At 37.9% G+C, this 21867-nt stretch overlaps 1 long non-coding RNA gene across 2 annotated transcripts in view; it reads right to left on the bottom strand.

The window, feature by feature from the left end:
• Window positions 1-4542: 4542 nt before the first annotated feature.
• Window positions 4543-21867, bottom strand: part of LOC126865070 (uncharacterized) — a 102388-nt gene continuing 85063 nt past the window's right edge. For both annotated transcript variants that reach the window (XR_007689433.1, XR_007689432.1), the window contains exon 3: window positions 4543-4652. This is a non-coding gene — a long non-coding RNA (uncharacterized LOC126865070). The remainder of the gene's footprint in view (window positions 4653-21867) is intronic.

Genomic DNA, 21867 nt, shown 5'->3' with positions numbered 1-21867 from the left:
GCAGGCTGGCGCAATTGCGGGCCACGTGCCGGTCGCGTGGCACCAACCGACGATTGGGCCGCGATGCGACGGCACGTCGGGACGACGGGACGCCAGGAAGCCCGCTCACCGTCTCTCGTAATGTCCTATTCCGATGTGTCATGTGCGAGAGATCGTTGGGCCCAGCGGAGCACGACGGCACGCGACCACGGAAACCTCTTCTTCCTCTCTTCACCTTTCTCTTCCTTTTCGTGCACCGCGAGGCGCTGCCTGTTTCGTAGCTGCCCGAGCACAGCTTACGCAGGTATAGGAGAGACGACAGCGGAGGAGCTGTTAGGCCGGTTTCTCAGTTTTTCACTTTTAAATTACGTAGGCGAGATGCCGGGTCATCCCACGAGTTTTGCTACTTTGTCGTGTTAAGTCAAAAGGGCGTACCTGCAATTTACGTTTTTTAAATCAAGTCTCGCGCTGTCGTGTAGCGGCGAAATCGTTTATTTATGCGCGTATCGAAGTAGGAGACCCGCGCGTGTATCCATCGGGACTGAAGATACAACGGTTTATATTTCCAATATGTAGTATCGTGAGTGCTTAGGGTGTAGATTGTCGCTGCTGGGTACGTCCGCTGTCTTCTCATTTTTTGTATCGTGGAAGAGAAATCGGACTCCGGTTCGTCGGGATTGGAACCCGGGTTCCGAACGTTCGCAACTTAAGGCGCTAACCACTGCTTTTTAAATAATGTTTATTACATCAAGATACGTTTCAATACATTTAGGTATACAATAAACTATTTGGGTATTCGCAATAAACTAGCGCTAACCACTAATTAGTGTCGAGTGGTGGTATTTGCTATCGAGTGCCGCCTTTTTTCCACGATACTACAAATATTTTTATTTTTTATTATTTATTTAGACGCGAAATCGACGATTGCTCGTTGAATGGTCGTTTTTCTCGAAGACACCTTTCGACCGATACCGCGATATTTAGAACAGAATTTGAAACATTCCTGTAGATGCTATAGAAATATCCAATCATCGTCTCGTTCTACTTCTCTTCGCTTTTCTCGCAAATACGTTTCACCTGTACAGCTTTTGTGGTTCTTCGAAGGTACGTGTTTCCAGGCAACGTTTCGCGAACGATCAAACTACCTCCATGGGCAAGCAGATTTTTCTGGTTTTTACAAACACTGCAATCAGCCGGTCTTTAGGAAGATTCGCTTATTAAAATCGCCAGAAGAAAAAGTACTTTGAGTTATTCCACCGAAGCGTAGCGTGATGATTAAAATGCTGGAAATGTCAGCAATATGAAAGTGGTACGAGAAGACAAAGGAGAAGACAATAAGCCATAATTCGGCGAATAAAGAAGCATCTTCCTTCGAAATTTTGTTCGATCTTGAATAAATAATTTGATCGATCGTAGAGTAAGGTACCACTTCTACGTACATTGACGTAAATTTTCGCCGAAGAATTTGTCGATAAAATTAATAATAACGAACGGCGATGTTAAAATAGAACAAAAAAAATGATATCGTATTGGAACAATGGGAAACGTGTACACATATCGTGAATAATAAAAAGGAGTATAACGTTGAAACGTTTTTGCCAAATACTCCAACTTTTGCTACGAACAACGTTAAGCCTACAGATTGTTATCCTTTTGTTAAATGTCTTTAAGCGGAGTCACGTTGGATGGCAAGAAGTTAGCACACGAGACATCGTGACTCTTGGAAATTACGTATCCGTTGTTCTTCATTTAGGATTTATTGCCGGTAACGGGAAGATGATGACTGTATGGTTATCTTAAGTATCGTCCCCTGTCTCCTTCAATCTTCCGTGTTTTCATCGCCATCAAGCTATCGTTATAAGCCGTGTGATTTACATTCTTTTACAACCATCGTAATATTTTGCAAGTGCAAACGGCACGCTTACGTAAATGATACTACGATTAGAAATCAAATCGTCGTCGTTTTTTTTTTTTTTTTTCATTCCATGAATTGCACGTTCTAATGGAACACACACGTACGTACGTAAAACGTACTATGACTAAATTTTGAACGTACTGAGGATTACGTACGTTTAGCGATACGGTATGCGAAAATACGTTTCAAATGGGAATTTAGGTTTATTAATTTGACTCGATCGATGTAATTGAAGTTTAAAATGTGGTTAATGCGCTACGAATTTTTACGCAAACGCGTATCCTCATAGAAAGTCGATAAGAAAGAGAGAAATTCGTAACAAGTAGGCAGATTTGGATAAAAATTTGTCTTGCGTTTAGCAAGCTTCTATCGTATCGATACTATTCATTTTACACGTTCAATATAATTTGCATATGTTCAAGAAGCATAGAATATTTCGCGTATGTTCAAATTTAGATTGGTCGTATATAGGTAGAATTTCAGAATTCTCAGACTCGTTCTTTTCGTTCTTCGCAATTAGCGGAAATAATTAGAATGATTGTTGAGACGGCTGCGACTATTCATTCGGAACTTTCTAAGAAGATAATATATGAAACGTGCTAATAACCTTTTGAAGTGAAATTTCTAGATTGACGTCTCTTCAATCACGTCAAAGTAATTCCGTTCGATGTGATATTTATTTCAAAGGAATCGGATTCACAAAGAAGAGTTAATACCCGGTCGTCGATAATACCATAATCTCACAATAAATCAAAATTAATAGAACGATGATAGAAAATGTGTGCGAGGATGTGTGGCATTTTTAAAGCTTTCTAACGGTAAGTGAGATCGGAAGAAGACCGAGTATAAAGCGTAGATTAATATAAAATCAGCGGAGCCGCGTTACTGCGTTTTAGAAAAATACGCGATTAAAATGCAAGGATGATTGGAAAAACGGTAATGAATGAGTATAGAACAGCTGATCTGGTGTAACGGTGTCTTTTACGTATAAATTTCTATAACCGTTAAGATAATAACCTTCGTATAGATATATTATCGCTTATAATCGTGGTACCATTTACTCGATGAGAAGGGAAGAACGCGAATTTTCTACTGTACAATGTATCGGGTTGGCAACTAAGTAATTGCGGATTTTGTCATTAGGTGGTAATAACAAAGCCCGCAATCACTTAGTTGCCAACCCAATACCATGTGTTTGAATTTCTATCTACTCTAAATCGATACCTAGATAGTTGCAGCGAAGAATTGTTAATTTGTATCTATTTGAAACGATTGAATAATAATTCTTCGTCTTTTCTATTTAATTTCCTTCGATCGTATTTCATCTTACACCGATTACGTTTACTTTCAAACGCGACGAGTACCGTTTTACAGCAAAGTTAATTAAAATCTACCGAGGCGACGATACACCTACCTTACGGTGTATTAAAGTAATCTCAAATTAGAGAAAGACTAATAACGATACGAATATAAAAAAAAAAAAAAAAAAGGAAACGCGGACAGACAAATCGTAATGTGTATGTTTAAGAGCAGCAAGGTGTTAAAACGAACGTTTCACTGGCCAATTCTATGTAGCACGCGACTAAAGCACGCGATTTAATTCGAGCAATTTGATTTACAGCTATCACGCGACCGTTGCGTACTCGTGGGTAACGACCCGTTGCAAACGAGCCAAAGAGGATGCCTTCGATGGAAGCATCCCACTACGTGCACGTGAATTCCAATGAGCCCGATGCATTTCGACCGTTACACTCAAGACGGCTGCCGCCGCTTCTACCTAATCTACGAAATCTCCCGCCAAAACGGGACGTTCTCTGTCAACCGTGACAACTTACGATACAGCGAATATTCAGCTTTACAGAGGAGTAACGTCGTTTTAATAGGTCGAGATGAAATTTTATTTTACGTACGACTTGGTTAACAAACGACGAATAAACGCGATTATATTAAAAAAAAAAAAAAAAAAAAAATACCATTCAGCGTTTCTTCATTTTCCGACGATTTTATCGTATTACGTTTAACCATGGAATTTTTTATCCTTCTGCGGTGCTGCATAAAATATGGAAAAATGGAAATATGGAGAAATCGTGCGTGTTGATAAATATTCTCTCGCGTCTTCTCCAAATGTATGGAATTTTCTAACGATGAAAGAGTACGATCTGCCCGAAAACGATCCAAAGAATGCAACGGGGTTAAGATTTTCGTCGTACGTTAGCTACGATTTGGATTTAAAATACAAAAGCGTGGAACGTTTTTTTGGTAGAGTACATTGTGTCTCATTCTGATGCATTTAAATCAGCACCAAGGCCGGACAAACGCGAATTTTGTTGTTCAAATAACAACCTCATCGTGTCACGGTATTTTCGAACGCGTACATCGCTGTAACAATTACAGGGAATAGAATTTGTTTAATCTGATTTTTTTAATCTGCGAGAACGATCAAGGGGAATCTCGTTCAGCGGCGTGTGCATAAAATCTGACGAAGGAAACACGAGACTCAACTTGTTCTTAGGTGTGTGTCAGGTATATGTTGACGTGTATCTCTTTTTTGAACTTATTGGGTCGTTTAATGCGCATGAAGGCATGGGCCTAAGATAGGTCAATTTCAATTTGATGCATAACCCTGCCTAATGATTTATAAATTGGCCTGACTCACCCCACGCGAATGCTGTCACGCTTCATCGCCATTCAATTTTCGGTAACGTGATCACGCGATCAATGACCAGCCATCTCTCCTTCTTCCTCTTGTCTCGCTACTCTGCAATGGAAAGAGAAAAATAGCGGTGATTACTTAGATGCAATGTTCTTAACGTTATCTAACATCAAAATTAATTGCACACAGTACGAATTTATGAGTATACTTATAGGAGCGTTGCGTGTAAATATAGTAATTACGAGAAGTGTGAAACAGGTTTTGGAATGTCAAGTGTGGCCACATATTGAAAACTTGCGTTCCAAACTATTTCAGACGTTTCAGTCTAGCGGAAGAGCGACGATGTAGTTTGTTAAAGTGTAATGTAAATTAGCGTGTAAGGTAAAGTATGTGAAATATTGTTCAGGTAAATGTAAGCGTAAAATATAAATATAATAAATGTAATTAAGCGTAGAATGTTATTTATATCAATTTAAACATCGGTATAGAAGCTGTTCGAGAAAGGAAAAAACATAGTGAAGAAACATCGTTAATAGCATTAGTCGATAATACTGTGTGCGTCATTATTTGTTATTTTTCGTAATCCATCGTATCAAGTCCGATGTGTCTGATATATTCGAACTAATGGAACGATCAATCAATTTAATCTCTGCGCAAATAATTATGTCGCTTGTAATATTCTAAATACCTGAGTCGTTATCGTTGTACACTCTATAACTAATTTCCTGACTCTCGTGCCACTCAGCGATTAAAGAAACATAGTTTGAAATAAAACAAGTTGAAGAAGTGGACGAATGGATTCTTTTTCTGATAGATGCTTTTAGAAGAAACGAATAACATTAGTCCAACGTAAACTATATTAGCGTGTACAACTAGCGTTATTTGTATTTTTCAAATGTCCAAGAGCATGACAAAACAGATGTTGCATCTTCAAAATCAAATTAAACAAGTTGCTATTTTTATGGGAAATATACCGACGATGCATTGGATTTTAAAATTACTTTTCTACAAAAATTGCTTACAACTCTCAAGCGAATACCACACAATATATAATAATCGATGAAACCTACTAATGTGAAGATATCGGTGTACAAAGAGCTCATCGAAAAACACAAGCGGCTTTGTTATCAGCCACTTTCTCTTCATCACGCAAAATGAATCAATGACAAAGTTTGTGACTTCCTTTCCAAAAATTATTGCTGGAATTACTGATAAGACATTCGATTTTCAAGCACCGATAGCAACGAAGTCGGTTTTATTTATCAGAGTACACCAATCGCTCTAATTAATCTTCCTGCCATCTTCACACGTCGCTGGGCACACCTTGCCTGTAATTACGTTACTCGTGCGAACTTCAAATTGCCCTCCATCCGATACACTTCCTACATTACATGCTATTTATTTACGCGCATTTCGCGCATCTATACGAACATCGCGTCGAACGAAAGCGAAACTATCGTAGAAATATCAATTTTTTTAATATTTTTTTTTTTTTTTTTTGTCCAGACGTGCCAAATATCGTCAACAGATGTTTCTGACTAGTACGTTTCTTTGATTGTTCAAAACCCGCGAGATATTATACCGTTTCGATCGATAAGATTTTTATTTGTCAGCGTCGGTGCATTCGAACGGTTTATTTAATTATTCGATATTTTGGTCACTTTTTTCGTCGTACGACAAATTTATCAATTTTAAGGAACAGAATCGTATGGCTGTCTTTGGCTCCGTGTCTTTTTTGAAATATAATATCTCACTCTTTTTTTGCGTAATTTTATTTGGTTTCGTCAGGTATATCTCGAATATGTTTATAATACTAAAATTTCGAATGAATTTCTGAAAGTAGTAATCTGTGCTGATAAGAAGCAATTCGACGAGCAATTTTTATCGAAAAAGTATCAAAAGGTATTACTTTATGCTCGTGTAGTTAATAATTATCTGTTCGGGATGCTTTCACGTAGGTTACGGCATTTATCAACATCATGACCAATCATTTCCCCATCACGGAACATCAAGCCAATCACGCATCTAAAACCGCCAGGCGTATTTAATGAAATATCGATACATCTCTCGGTTTGGTGCACGAAGCGTCGAAGTTTAATCAATTTATATCAACGTTCACCAGTTAGAAGCAATAATTTTTCATGTAACTTTTTGTACCTCTGCTACATTTAAAAGAAAGATCGATGTCCGTTTTGTTTTTACCTGCTACGGAATTAATCAACTTGAAGTAACCGATTTAGAAATTTGTACGGTGAATTTAGCAAAATTCAATATCTACGTATTTTTGGTCCGACGAACGCAGCTCCGAAATTATAATACAATTTTCACTTCTTCTAAAAATAACGTTTAGTTGTTTTATTATTCATACATCTTCGCCATTCATACACTGTACGTATTTTGTGTTTAATTCTATGTTCTACCGCAAAGTTTTCATTTTATTTGAAAAATTGTATTAAATAATCGTATATAATAAACTATTCTCCGTCATTTTCATATTGGAAATTTAACTAATAAATTGATGTATTATTTAAGAACTCGAGAATCGAACGACAATGCAACAGTTGTCGGAATAAAAAATCAAATATCAAAATTATAAAATAAAAATAACATACTATATGTAGATGGTATAAAAAGCGCATACAGCATGATATATAAATAAACAGTCGTATAGTAAGAAATACGTTGTTTTCCGCTCCCATTAAACCAATATAATTCACCCTTTTTGCATAAGCCGCGTTATCCTACCACCAATTACAGCGATGTAACTTATCAAGCTGCCTCACCGATCCTCCATGTGCTCTTAATTCTCGTGCAGCATTCAACGTGTTAATAAAAGCTGATCATCCACGGTACGATATATCTACGCTTTGATATTACACCTCTGACGTTGCTGCAGTCACCAGGCTGACGAATTATGACGAGTGGTAATGGCGAAAGAAAAACGGGTATTCGTTGTTTTAAGGTGCTATTATGGTAATCACCGGTGGGACATAAATTAAAGAAAGTAGCGTGTTGCCCGAAGGCGTCCGCGTGTTCTGCCACGAGTAGTCAAGATGACGAGGCAACTGTCAGAGCTCACAGTCACTTCCTAGGTGGCGATGTACCCGGTGCACCTGGTCACCCGTTATCCGCGACCAGGACAACGTCGATGCTCCTACGATTCTCCGATTAACGCAACTGCCGTCTGTTCTTACTCTGCTCGCCCCTTTCTCCTTGTCCTCGATTTGTCTGTTGACTAATTGTAAGAAATCTGCGACCATGATACATGGCCGATCGCGACGTACTTTCGTCCTGATCCGAGCAAACCTTCCGATACTAGGCCTGTGTCAATGAACGCTATCTTTCAGCTACGTCCGGATTAATCGTCAGCTGTTTCTTCCAACTCGAGTATTTTATTTCAGCGTGTTATTGGTTCTGCAATTGGCAGGAATTCTCTATTATTTTTTAGAAATTGAACATCCTTTGCGAGCATCGTGTTAGTTCTTCGATTGGGACTATCGCTTTTTGCATTCAGAGTGTTTTATTTGGGTATGTCGTTAGTTTTCCTTTTGGCACAAGTCGTCTACTATTTTTTTTAGAACTCGAGTGTTTGGCTGTGTTATTAGCCCTTCAATTGGGAGACTTTGTACAGTATCTTTTAGTTGAATATTTTATTTGAGCACGTTTTAGTTCTACAATTGGGAGGAATTTTCTACTATTTCTTAGGATTCGAGTATTTTACTCGAGCGTGTTATCAGTTTCCTAATTGGGCTGAAACGCGGAACTAGCATTTTTCAGCTCTGGCGTCTCCTCCATAGCGGATGCAAATATTAGATTTTTGATCTTCGCGTGTTTTTTAAATTACGTATTTATATTTCCTCGGGTCGCCATCACGTTGTACGCGGTTCAATGCTCGTCTCAACATCTCGCGGACATTCCACTTCACCGTTTCAGCTCAGACTTGGAACAATCGAAACAAATAGATACCGTCAGAAAGACGATCGAATCCTGAGAAAACTCTAAAGTATTCTACTTAATGGCATATACTCTTCGTTCTTGTTGACCAGGTTTCTTCGTCGATTATCTTTTTCTTTCATCTTTTAACATCTTAATCTTATCCATTTATCGACTTGTATTATCATTAAAAAAAGAAGAAGATGCTACGTCGATCGAATCAAACGTCATCGAATTACAATTAAACTAAATATTAACAATTTTGCACCATTTGTCGATTATTCGTGTTTGTAATCTCCCTCTACGATGTTAGAGGACAGTTTCCTTGAAAATGAACAGACTCTAACGTACAACACAGGAAGAAAAAGAGGCGAATTATGAGTTTCGGAAGACGAAGGACTGCGAACGCGTAACGTTTACGGAGAACCGCAAGGAGAGAGATTCTCCGCGCTTTCTTTGCGTAAGAATAAATAATTAACTAATGGCCAGAGTGAAATTCATCCGTTCGGAAGGTAATCCTTTGGAACGAGTCGTCCAGCGATATGTCTTTGACTAAATCGCACGAAACAGTACGAATAATCCAGTCGCAAAGTCTATTCGTTTTCAAAAAGACAAATCGTTATTCATTTAGAGGCTGTTGGTGGACGATACGGAAAAAGTGACGAGAGATCAGTGAAACCAAAGTTCAAACGTTCACGGACCACTTTCCCCGTAGCTGTTTCCGACTCGAACGCAGTTCCGTGGCTAGACACACTTTGTCGCTGAAACGTTCAGTTAGAAAAGCGACGTACGGTAGAAACTACAGTTTTGTTGCGCGGTAACGAACGCATTGTCGAACAGGTCATTCGATTCGCGTCTTTGAAATATCTGTTTCTTCTTTCAGATTTCTTCTTGCAAGTATAGTACGATACGTGGTATAAATTGTTACATATATTGTTGTAGCATCGTAACTACTATAATTAGTTTATTAATGATAAGTAGATTGAACAGGTGTTAATTGAACAGAAAATAATGTTCGTTAAACATGAACTAATCGCAGCAAACGTATAATAATTAACACAACTAAGTAATTAATCAGCGACTCTCATCGACGCAATCCGCACTCTCTGACATCTCAACTCGTACTGCTGTTAATTCGTTTATTGTCCTCTAACAACCCCCGGTCTTTTGTCTTAGCCTCGCTACGTACACGCTCAGCAACCGCTTGTTTATAATCCGCACAACACCCCCCAGGCCCCTCGTCCATGATACTACGTTATGAAACAGGATATTGTATAAGTATTTGCAAAAAAAAAAAAAAACATTTGACGTGAAAACTGAGGAGTAATGATCGATATAAAGCGGTGTAATGACATAACGGTCTAGAAATAAGCAAATAAAGCAAAATTCGAGAAATATGGATTTCATGGATTCGAAAGGTACGCGGATATGTAATTCGTAAGTCGGACGCTACTATAGCGTTTAAAAACGGTAATCTAAATACTTATTTGGCAAATTAACATATTAGAATAATTACATTGCTCGTCTGTAATTTAATATCGTAGGACAAAGAAAACTTTGCTACGGTAAAATCATAAGCAAAATTCCACTTATTAACATAGCGATGTTTGAATGCTCGTGTACAAACGTATCTATACAGCTATGTATACTCTAACGCCGTAATTATTATGGTCGTTTGTGTTTGAAATACATCAATCCTGTCAGTGGCACGCGCTCATTATATAATTTACGTTTTCGTTACATCTGCAACATTTCTCTCCCAAGATAAATCGCTAAAAGTCAAGCGTTTTCAAAGAATACTAGATTTATGGTACGGAGAATTTGATAGAATCCAGACGAAGGGAAGGGAAAAGGGATCTCTTTCAGAGTAGATTAATTAAATTTCATTAAATCTATGGAGAGTACAAAAACTAATATTTGCCTATCTTCATTTTCCAACGAGGTATTTTCTTAGCAGATCCTTCAGTTCATTTCCACGATAATCGAGTAATTTCTACCGAGTTCCAAGAAATTTAATATACTTCGATCTAATTAATAAGTACGCGTATAAACGTTACGATAAATACGACACCGGAGAAATGGATTTTTTTTTTGTTTTATACAGCCACTGTATAAATTACAACTCTAGAGGAACTACGTATAAATATTAACAAGTAAATATTTTAATTCTCAGTGGACTGACAGGAAATTTGGCAGGAAAAAATAATTAAGTTCCAGTTATCATACGCACCGGTGTACGAACAAACGAATATGAATAAATACGAGAACATAATAGATTTGCACGCACCGGTTAGGAGCGGCGAGTTTTTGCCAATGGCACGTTCTTAAAATGTTGGAAGACACGGCACCTGCCTATTCTCGTCTGTTTATGAGGGGAATTACCACGGTACAAGATGCAAGAGGGATTTCAATTAACACTATCGATCTACGTAACGACTGCAACATTCGTTATATCGCAACTTCTATCGAACATCGAAACGTTTGATATATCATTCACCATAAATCTTTTTACTACTTCGAAAATTATAATTATATCGATCTACTTCGGTCGGGATTCACATAAAATATCAATCTGATGTTAGATCACACTAACGTTTCGCAGGTGCGCCACTACACCTGCGAATGAAACAAGGATGCAGGAAATTACACCTTACGAAATCATTTAATCTTTCTCTTTAGCAATGCTTTCTGCTTCTCATCAGCATAGATATATGTCCTATCAGTTTCGTACATCATCCTGCATATTCATCCGTGAATCTTATTTTAAATGCTGAAATCTTCCTTTCTTTTCTACTTATTCCGTAGCCTTGCCTATTCATATCATTTCCTTTAACTATTTTTCTCGGTCGCTATTATCTAGCTTATTATACAGGGTGGTTGGTAACTGGTGGTACAAGCGGAAAGGGGGTAATTCTACGCAAAAAAAGAAGTCAAAGATATAGAATACAAATTTTTCAAATCGACTTTGAATTTTCGCTCGGTAGATCGTTGTCTCGATCGACGTTATTTTTTTAATTTTTAAATTTTTAAATTTTTATTCTATATTTTCGACTTCTTTTTTCGCGTAGAATCACCCCGTTTCCGCTTGTACCACTAGTTACCAACCACCCTGTATATTATATTTATAATATATATTATATTATATCTCATTCTTTACCCTTTGTTGCCTTCTTTTGCGTTTTTTCCTAAACTTAAGGACCACTGTATCATATATCATGGGTTGGCAACTAAGTGATTGCGGATCTTGTGATTAGATGGTATTGACAAAATCCGCAATCACTTAGTTGCCAATCATATTATATGTCACGGTATTATATGACAATATAATAAAATGAAAGCGCGAATCCACTTGAAGAGTAAGTTAAGCGCCAAGACCTCGGACTTCTCGCTCTAAATTCCAAGCTCGATGCAATTCTCTCTATGATTATTATGCTTTTGACATTGACACGTTCGAGATACTGTAACTTCCATTACTGGCTATAAATATGCTCACGAGGTTTCACTCCGACTTTCTGAAACACCCTGTACAATTTCCACTCTCAAACGATTACTTTTCCTTCCAAAGCACTTTCTTAACGTAACGAGGCCTCGTTGGAAATTTCCTCGACATCGTGGCGCTCACTAGCCAAGATACTTCCCGGACGGGTTAAGAATAACCTGCTAACGATTTTCCGGCTCCTGTAGAGCTTCGTCATGCTTGCAAACTATCCTTCGCACGGTTATCACACGTGCAGATACTGATACAAGCGTAGGTCGCGGACTACGTGTGATTTTCTCTTCGATATGTGAACGCGTGCAACGTTCTGTGTCTTTGTTGAGTCCGAGAAATGGCTACGAGAAACACGGGATATATAGTTTGGATAATTGGTAGTTTTCTTTTTTTCATATTAATCTCACACCGATTGCAACTTTGTAAGATAACAGTTTTTGCGAGAGAACTCTTAGAAATATAATTTTAATCGCACGATATTTTTTCACGAATTTTCGGATCACGAAATTATTCAAACGTTTCTGCGGATTTTTCACGCGCCCATCGTAGAAAACGTTTTGAAATTTCATCAGCACCGTGATTAAAACGCGATTATATCGGTAAAATTGGCAACAGATTTGCGAACGCGTATTATACAAGTTACGAGATATTTATTGGAAGTAAACACTCGGCAACAATCGGTAAATTGTTTGAACAATCGATTTATTATTTTATAGCGAGGCAATCGTTCGCATTAATTGTATGTTTCACGCTACTCTTTACGCTGCGTATACCAATTCTTTGCTACGTGTATGTTCGCGATAAACGTCTCGTACCTTCCACATACATATGTTTTTATATTTATTTATTACTATACTTATTTATTATACTATATTTATTTATTACTATATTACTTCGTACATACTTAAATGTTATCGATACAATCGCGATACTCTCATTACCGCGCTAACGAAATTTCAAAGAAGAACTTACGCACAACGCGCACGATATAATCAGCCAAAACGAAACTTGCCTGGTAAACATTCGAATACTTTTACAAGCGTAAAATACATAATCGAAAGATTAGACGTACGAATACGAAAAAGCGAATTTCAAAGGTAGTAGCAGCGACAGACTCGAATCTAGCGAATAAGCCTCGGTTCAAAGATTCGTTGATTAATTGCTAATAATTTCGCGAAACGGTACAAACCAACGTTTTAGCTGGTATCTTGTGGTATTCCAGATGCGCCAGCGAAAAGGTTAACCGCCTGGTGTTTTTTACCGCTTTCTTTTCTCTCGGTTGTACGCGTCTTCTTCCAGGCAAGTTTGCGGTGCTCGATGTGAACGTAGCTTTAAGATCGTACTCGCTCGCAAATAAGTAATTAGCGCTATTAGACGCGCGTGCTGCGTCGAGCCGATGGTAATTAGAAATAAACGATCCAACCAGTGGAATACGCGTTACGGCGCCGCGATACGCTGCCAACGTTCGCGGTGTGTTTAGCGAATAGCTATTCGTGTTTTAACCGCCTAATAAATCAATAAAATGTTGGTAAACCTCGTAGGAAAAGCAAGGTGGTACGCGTTTCAGTCGTACGCGTGAAAACATGGTGAACCGACGAAACGATTAGCATCGATATTGTACGACGCGAAACAGACGAATAACGATGATTGCACGATAAATTGTTCGATTAATTCTTTCTCACCTACTTCGATTCCAGTGCTACGCATAGGGTGTAAAATTGATTTATTTCGGAACGTGTTTCGTTTCGATGGAAAACGTAGAAATATCTCGTAGACGATTCGAGAAATGGAACATCGTTGTCGTAATATTCGCTTGATACGGAGAAGATTATTTGTATTTTCGTATCATAGAATGTCTGAACGAGCAGAACGATTTTAAAAACGTCTTAGAACATAGAAACTTAGAATCTAAACGAGAAACTATATACACGTGTATATAATTTATTAGACGTTATTGTGTGTTATTATCAGCGATTTTGTTTTTTTAACTTTCTCAGACTGAAACTTTTCTACCGAAGTAATCTCGAGGGTAGGATATTAAAATCGTGAAAGTTAAATACCGTCAGTCGCAGTTGCGATACCAGTTCCCCGCAACTTGAATTAATACCCTGTAATTAACCAAATGCTTACGATAATTAACTTCGCTCGGGACTTGGTACGAAAACGTAATAAAGATATTGATTTTGTAAAAGTAAAACGAGTAAAAATTGATTATGGTATTGCTCTAACTATGGTGTTATCGGAATCGTCGCGTTAAAACCATCCTATACCAAATAATCAATTTATTACGATCCTATCTATCCTGCAGGGATTGACGAATCCACCGCGTACAATTCGAAATTACCACAGCGGCATATTTCAAATCTAATTCAATCGATGTTACAGAGAAAGAAGTTGTCTAATAGACCAATAAATTTGCCAAACATTTGACAGTGTAATTCGCGTCTACTACGCCAAGCTATTAACTACTTGCTATGTAGTACTACTATATAGTAGCTGTTAATTATTGCTGGTAGAAAATCGAAGAGTCGAGCTTCTTATTCTCTCATTGATGTCCCCAAGCATTCTTGTTTAATGGCATCCCGGCGATGCCTGGTAGCGAGGACATCCACTATCTTTACTTCGTTATAAACGCCTCTGGAAAACCACCGTGAATTAAAACGAGCAGTGCCACTCGGATCTTCGGGTTTTATTGGTCAGTTAACAGATTATTACCGTTGTTAATTACACTGCAGCTATTTAGAACGACCGAAAAGTAACTGTACAGTATGTGTGCGGAAGATGCTTCGTACCGATGTTAACGAAACGGTACACTAAGTATCATCGTGCCGGAGAGTATTTTTACGCGTGTACCTAAACGATCGCACCTTGCGCAATAAACATTCGAGGAGAATTATCGTATATCCGGGCTATATTTTTTCGAGCAAATACTGCAACCCTTATTGACAAAATGGACCATTCTTTTTATTATTATTATTCTTTTTTTTTTTTTTTTTTTTTTTTTGATGCTGGGGGACATTTCCTGGATTTTTATCGAAATTGTACGAATACTATTTTTGGATGATTATACATTCCCTCTTGTCGTGATTTGTTCTTGTTTCTCGTAGGTTTTAATTGATATCGATGAATCATAGACGATCCATCGTTTGGATCGAGTTATTTAACTTCACAGGACTTCATGGTAATTTGTTATATTTTACATAAGGATAACGTTTACTACGTCGAATATAGGAATATAAATTGAAAGTAAAGATACTTTAGAATTAAGAAGGTACTAATGATTTTACGGTATAAATACGTCGACGTTGTTTTGTAGAGAATATCCAGCTGGATCGAGTAACGTTGTAACAAATATACGATAGAATTTAAAAGATTTCTGGTTACATTAACATCTCGGAAAATCTGAGACGTTAGAAGATAAATTCGTATCCATCCGACGAGTTTCTCGAAACGCAACGTTAATTCGAAGATATATTTCAATGAAACCGAATAGATAATGAGTTATTTTAGATAATACTTCTCGTTGACTTAGCCTGTATATCAACTTAAATCTACCACAAATTATTGCAGTCATCGACGATACTACCAGCAGGATAATTATCATTTTTCGTAGTATACAGAGAGTTGGTACAGCGGCGAGGATATAAAACGGGAAAAGTGCTTTTAGCAAGCTCAACTTAATTTATTTCGTAATTATTATCCGAGATAAAAATCTAATAGCCATTCTATATTCATGGTGCCTCGAAATACAAGAAACATATTTTTCTGCCGCGTGATTATCCTGGCGATCGAATCATTTCACGCGACTATCGCAGGTCGGATTCATCGGGATAATAGCGAAACGGTAATGTCATCCTCTGTTGCTTGGCTTTCTCAAACTCTAATCACTGATACGAACCGTTAGCCGTAGAAATTAATGAATGTCTTCTCTCTGCATAAAACATTGGACAGCCGACCTCGTTGCGACAAAATTTATCATTGTTGCAATTTATCCCATCTACCGTGAAATTAATAATTGCCCCGGAAATATGCTTTCGCCGGGTCTGCGCGTTTATACTCGAATATCATTGAATTTTTTTAATACGAATCTTCAAACCTTTCACAAATTATACGTATCTATTATTTGGACTGGCTAACGTTTGCGTTTAGTCGTAAATGCATTTTTAGACTTGCCGTGGAAATGGACGCGGAATTTATTATTATTATTTACCTATTCATTCAGTCGATTAATTTATTAAACAATTATTAAACAGCCAAAGATTATTTGCTATTGATACGTGAATATGATCGAACCTTGCTCATCCGAACTAATCGTAGGATCACACGCAGTTCGAACACGCGTGTACGTTAATTATTCCTCTGACCGTGAGAAATGCGAATAAATTTCACACAGAAGTTGTTCGAATCGGTAAAAGATACTCAAACGTTTCAACTTTTTCTCATATTCTCATAGTCCAACTTCCTTTTCAGTCTGTTCGTTGAAATGTCAAGGCAGAAGGTTGCACGACCTCGGAGACTATGTTACAAATTGAGATCAACTTTTACGAGTCTTCTGGTTCCTAATTTTCCTAAAGACAAAAAGAAAAAAAAAACACGAATTCTGTACGCGGGTCTCGTTCTATGAACCGACCCTCCTGGCCACAGATCAGAAGGAAAAGAAACAAAGAAGGCGTTAAAATGGTTCATTTGCGATGTCAGATATAGTGCGAGCTAATCAGATGTAGATTCGAGCGTAGCCAACGCCCACGCTTGTCTACTTTTCCTAGGATTAACGATCCGTTAGTGAAAAAAGGGCAGAAATTGGCAGGACTGGAATCGTTTTACGCCAAAGGCGCAGCCTCGGGAAGGCTCGAAAACGCCGCGGCCAAACCTGTAATTAGGACACCTCGGTGTGATTCTAATTAGGGGCCCCGGTTTCCCATAAATCTCTGCCTGTTACAGGGGTCATGTTTGAATGAACCCCGAGGAATCGGCATCTTAAATCATCTGGAAAATCGAGCCCTCGTTGGCTAACAGAATCGAGATGAGTAAACGCTTGAGTTCGTTAAATCTGTTTGTAGCGTCTATTTACTGATTGTCGTCTAACGAAGGGAACGACGTTAATTTGTTGAGTTCACGTTGATATACGTTTCGTATAGGGCGTTTACTATACGATCAAGTTTTCGTTTTCTCGCTTATTTATTTGCATTTGTTTACTCGTGTCATCGTCTATTCGACGAATGGATATTGTTGAAAATGCTGGCGTCTTGCAGCGATGCAAGCGTTAGATACATCCGACAGTAGCAAGTCGTTCCGATATTATTTTCGAGCACATTGGTATCTCAGAATGGAGAAAAAATATAAATAAGTAGATAAACGAACGAAAAGACGACAACTTTTCGGTTTGTTTTCTTGGCGATTTTTTTTTCAAAGTAGAGCGAGAACGAAACGTTCCCGTTGTTTTCACATTTAATTTGGGAACACGCTGTATAACATGTAATTATTATTTGATAGAATGAGTATTTTTCTAAATTATCGTCGTTGAAAGTGCCACCTATTGCAAGTTTTTTTTTATTTAATATTTCACAATTTTCAATTTGTCCAATTTGGTAGAATTTTTTAGCTGTTTGATTATCACGCGGGTGGCTACCCCCAGCGGGGTACCAGCCTATTACAAGTGACGATAAATTTTAACATTAAATTATGAAATGTACAACGGTGATTGTATTTGTTTGTCCGAAAAGCTCCTTTCGTTTTATAAGAAAATAATACACTTTTGTTTTATATCAGTTTATTGAATTACGCACGAACATAATAATAGAAATATAACAAAATGGATCATAACTAATTCAATAAAATAATACAAAACAGAAATTGTTGTTCATCTATTATCATCTTATGAAACGAAAGGAACTTTTCGGACAACCTAATGTATTTTGATACACGTGACTTCGGCAATTGGTACAACGTAAATTATGTTGCCGATAACGTTATCATTATCTTACGTTACTTATCGTTGCTCCATGAATTAAATTTACTTGATCTTCGATTCGACGGAATCCACAAGCATTTAGAAACGTTTTGACTTGGTCTTTAATTCTTTCCGGACACAGTAGCTACGTTGAAGAGTCATTACTCGGCTTAAAATTTGTTTGTTCCAAGAAATCGCTGAACCAACAACCGACGACCATGTGAATTCGATTAACCGATTTCACGACCGCGCTAACCAACCGTGTACCTACTTAAGTACTCGTTTACGCGTGTCTTTGTAACCCGTGTACACGTGTCTTCGATTGCTGAATCCACGTATCACGTGCCACGTGCATTTCAAAATCGCGATCTCTCGCGTTGATCCGTTCGTGCAACTTGCAACCAACTGAAAAGTACCTTACACTGGCGTATATCAGTGCGGTATATGCATCGGTCGAACACGAATCATTATGTTGTAAATCATCGGCACGGTGGACCGAACTGTAACTGTGCCGCGGTCAACTAATAATCAATTTATGCCCTTCATCGGCCGCAATAAATTTATTATTGCTCACCAGCGTGTTATCCGTCCCCTGGCCGACAGATCGTTCGTTCCTCCGCCGCTATTATAGATCGATGCTGCAAAGAACGTGCGTGCAAGCGTGACAAACCGCCACAGCCAACAGGATTGGATCATACGTATGGCGAGTTGATTGCATTTGCATACATGTATTACCCAAGCAATCGGAAAAATAGAGTTTCTTTTGGGTAATACACGGCTTCCTGTATCTCTCGCGGTGCTCTGCCGTCAGACACGCGGCTATAACTTATAACGTAGCGGACGCGGGGATTTATTCCCGCGTTTTTATTTTCATCTCGGTTACCTGCTCGTGATCGAAGACTGGATGTGCAGCATGGACGTCATAAATCATTGGCTCGCGTGATTTCAGGCTGAAACGGTGCGCGTCGATTGATTAAATAAAATAAAATTAGCGGGAAAGCGGCATGGAATATTAACAATTTGTCGAGTACGATGTTGCTTCGCGTTATAATTACGCGCAATGGATAAGTTTGGAAATGGTAGGCGCGTGTGGCTGATGTTACGCGTTTGGAAAATATCGGTTTTCGATAAAATTGAGGGGACGATGGTTTTGAATGGTAGAGCGCTCGAGTAGAGAGAGAATTAACAATATTAATATTAATATTAGGTTGGATAAAGTTTTGGGCAGTTGCAAATAATAATGTGCGGTTCGCGTAGGTGGGTACTGGTAGAGTTTTCCATGCGATAAGAATGGGGAAATTCGAAATTTAAAATTCTTTATGGCTATATAGAATCTTAAAATTTGGAAACAATGTATTATTATTTATAAAGTATCTTTGGAAAAGTGGGATAAAATAGAAATCATCGTAGGCAGCAAGTAGCCCATAAAATGAATATAAATTTCGTATATTCTACAATTATTTCTCCACTGAAACACATTAGTTTTAAAACGATACGATAATAGTTCGTACAAAATTCAGATAATGAAAATTAGATTAATACGAATTGATATCGATACGAAAGCAGTTGTCATTCGCGTTACTGGCAAACAGAACTAACAATAAATAGACAAAATGCAATTAATCGGTAGAAGTGATAACTTTACTCGTCATCCAACAAGTGTACAAATCAAAAATAGATATTTTTTCCCAGAAATAAAACAATTTAAATCGCCATGAGATATAAACATGTCACAAGGTTATTGCATATACAGGGAGCGTATACAAGGTGATTAATAAATGAATAAAATTTTTCCACTTAAGGTTTACGTTTCGAGAAAATCGAGTTTGGAAATGTATCAAGTATACTTGAACGTGGCTGATTCTGGATTGGACAGTACTAAATAATCGACAGGAGATCGTTCTACGTATGAAGATAAGAAAACGTGGAATAAAATTTTCCCACTCGGGAATTTCATTTTCAAAGAAATAAAGTTCGAGCAGATTTAGTTAAACATCAACCGAGTACAAGCGTATGATAAATTTGAAAATTGGTTTTTCTCGGAAACAAAGCGTCTTGAGAAAAAATTTCCGAAATTGGCCATATTCCAATATACTTGACAAATCTTCGAATTCGATTTTCTCGCGAACTAAGCCTTAAATAAAAAAAAAATTGTACTCCAGATTTTCTTCCTATTTTCCCATAGGGAATCACCTGGTGCCCGCATGTCATTCGGCCGCACTCTGTATGTAATAATTAGCCAGATTTTCGATACACCCGATATATGTATGTATATATGGAAGACGAAAGATTTCTTTGCATAGAGAAGAAGCAACATAATGGTCCTTCAGAGAATACCGGGTTCGATAGATCGATCGATGGTCACGCTCGAAGACGGGATAGTGGCTGGTGAGGTTCATTTGACGCAAATTACTCGTATTCATTATGATTGACCAATTTTGTGTAGCGTAATAGCGACAAGTCTCGGCGAAATAATGTCTCGGTCATGAAACTGCTATCTCGATGCTTAAACTTATCGCTCGATTGTAGGACATGATTCGCTATTGAAAAATCGGAATCAATGCACAGAGAGGACGAGGAAGAGATAGGCTGCGACGATACTCGCTGTGTATCATTCATCGCCTCGCTTCTTCCTGCTACAGCGTATAAACAAGAGGTGGTAATGGCTTGTCGTTATTCGCGATCCAACCGGATTTTTAAGAACACGATATTTCACTAGCAATGTGAAAGGATCTCGAGAGGTTCGTAAGTCGATCTGAATGGAAAATACTATATTACATACGAACAAATTGTCGAAAATATCGTAGCATCGTGGACGAGGGGCCTGGGGGGTGTCGGGTGAGTTATAAACAAGCAGTTGTGGAACATGTGCGTGGCGGGGCTAAGACAAAAGACAAGGGGTTGCTAAGGGACGATAAACGAATTAACAGTTTTGCGAATTATGGGAGAGCGTTGGATCCGTGGTGACGAGAGTTGCAAATTAGCTATCTAATTGTCTTAATTATAATACGTTACTGTGATTAGTTCACGTTGAACAACCATCGTTTCCTGTTTAACCAACATCTGTTTAATCCATTTATTGTAACTAAACTAATTGCAGTAAAGATCCTACGATATTTATACAGCTGTAACGATTTCAAGCTTCGTTGTTATCGGCATAAAATTGCACGTTTAACAGAAAACTGTAAGAAACGAAAATGAATTAGAAAGTTTGTCGTGAAATATCATTTCCAATATTAGCTTCGGTCGAGTATCGCGAAACGATGGAATAGAAAAAAAAATGGCATAAACGATTGAAATAATTCGAGAAAATGAAACGAAAATGAACGACCACGCCGTACGTTCCAAACGATCTCAAGACGATTCTAAGCGAGAAGGAAGAAATGAAACGACTCTTACAGTTCCTAAAAGACGCGAAGCTTTCCCACTTGAGCGAAGTAACGGCATTCGCTACAACTGACACGTGTCACAAGTATAGAAATATGCTCGCCAATGCGATGTAGATATTGCACGTATTTATCACCAAACAATAACGTACACCAATGTAATATAGAATTGTACAAGTCTATGACATACAATAATTGTATAACTGTAGTCGCTAACAGCTCTCAGAGGTGGATGCGAGTCTAAATAAATGAATTAAAAAAAATAACAATTGGAGAACATTTGAAACAAAGTCGTAGTACCTGTTCGCATTGTTCAAACCCGCCCTAACAAGATGATTCTCTTTTTTTATTACGAATATTTTAGAACGATTATAGTAGGATAAATTTCATACACTCGACAATCTCCAACTCAATAACGCGAATGTCTCAGGCATAATATAATATTGTACAAAGAAAACCTATTGCAAACATAACATAAAAAACGTTATCACTGGTGGGGGGGGGGTGATGTAGCGGCACATGAGTTAGAGGACAATTCAAATCATGTTGTTATTTGCCTCG

Source organism: Bombus huntii, chromosome 4 (assembly GCF_024542735.1).
Source record: "Bombus huntii isolate Logan2020A chromosome 4, iyBomHunt1.1, whole genome shotgun sequence".
NCBI classification, from domain to species: Eukaryota; Metazoa; Arthropoda; class Insecta; order Hymenoptera; family Apidae; genus Bombus; species Bombus huntii.
This window is presented reverse-complemented; position numbering and strand designations above follow the sequence as displayed.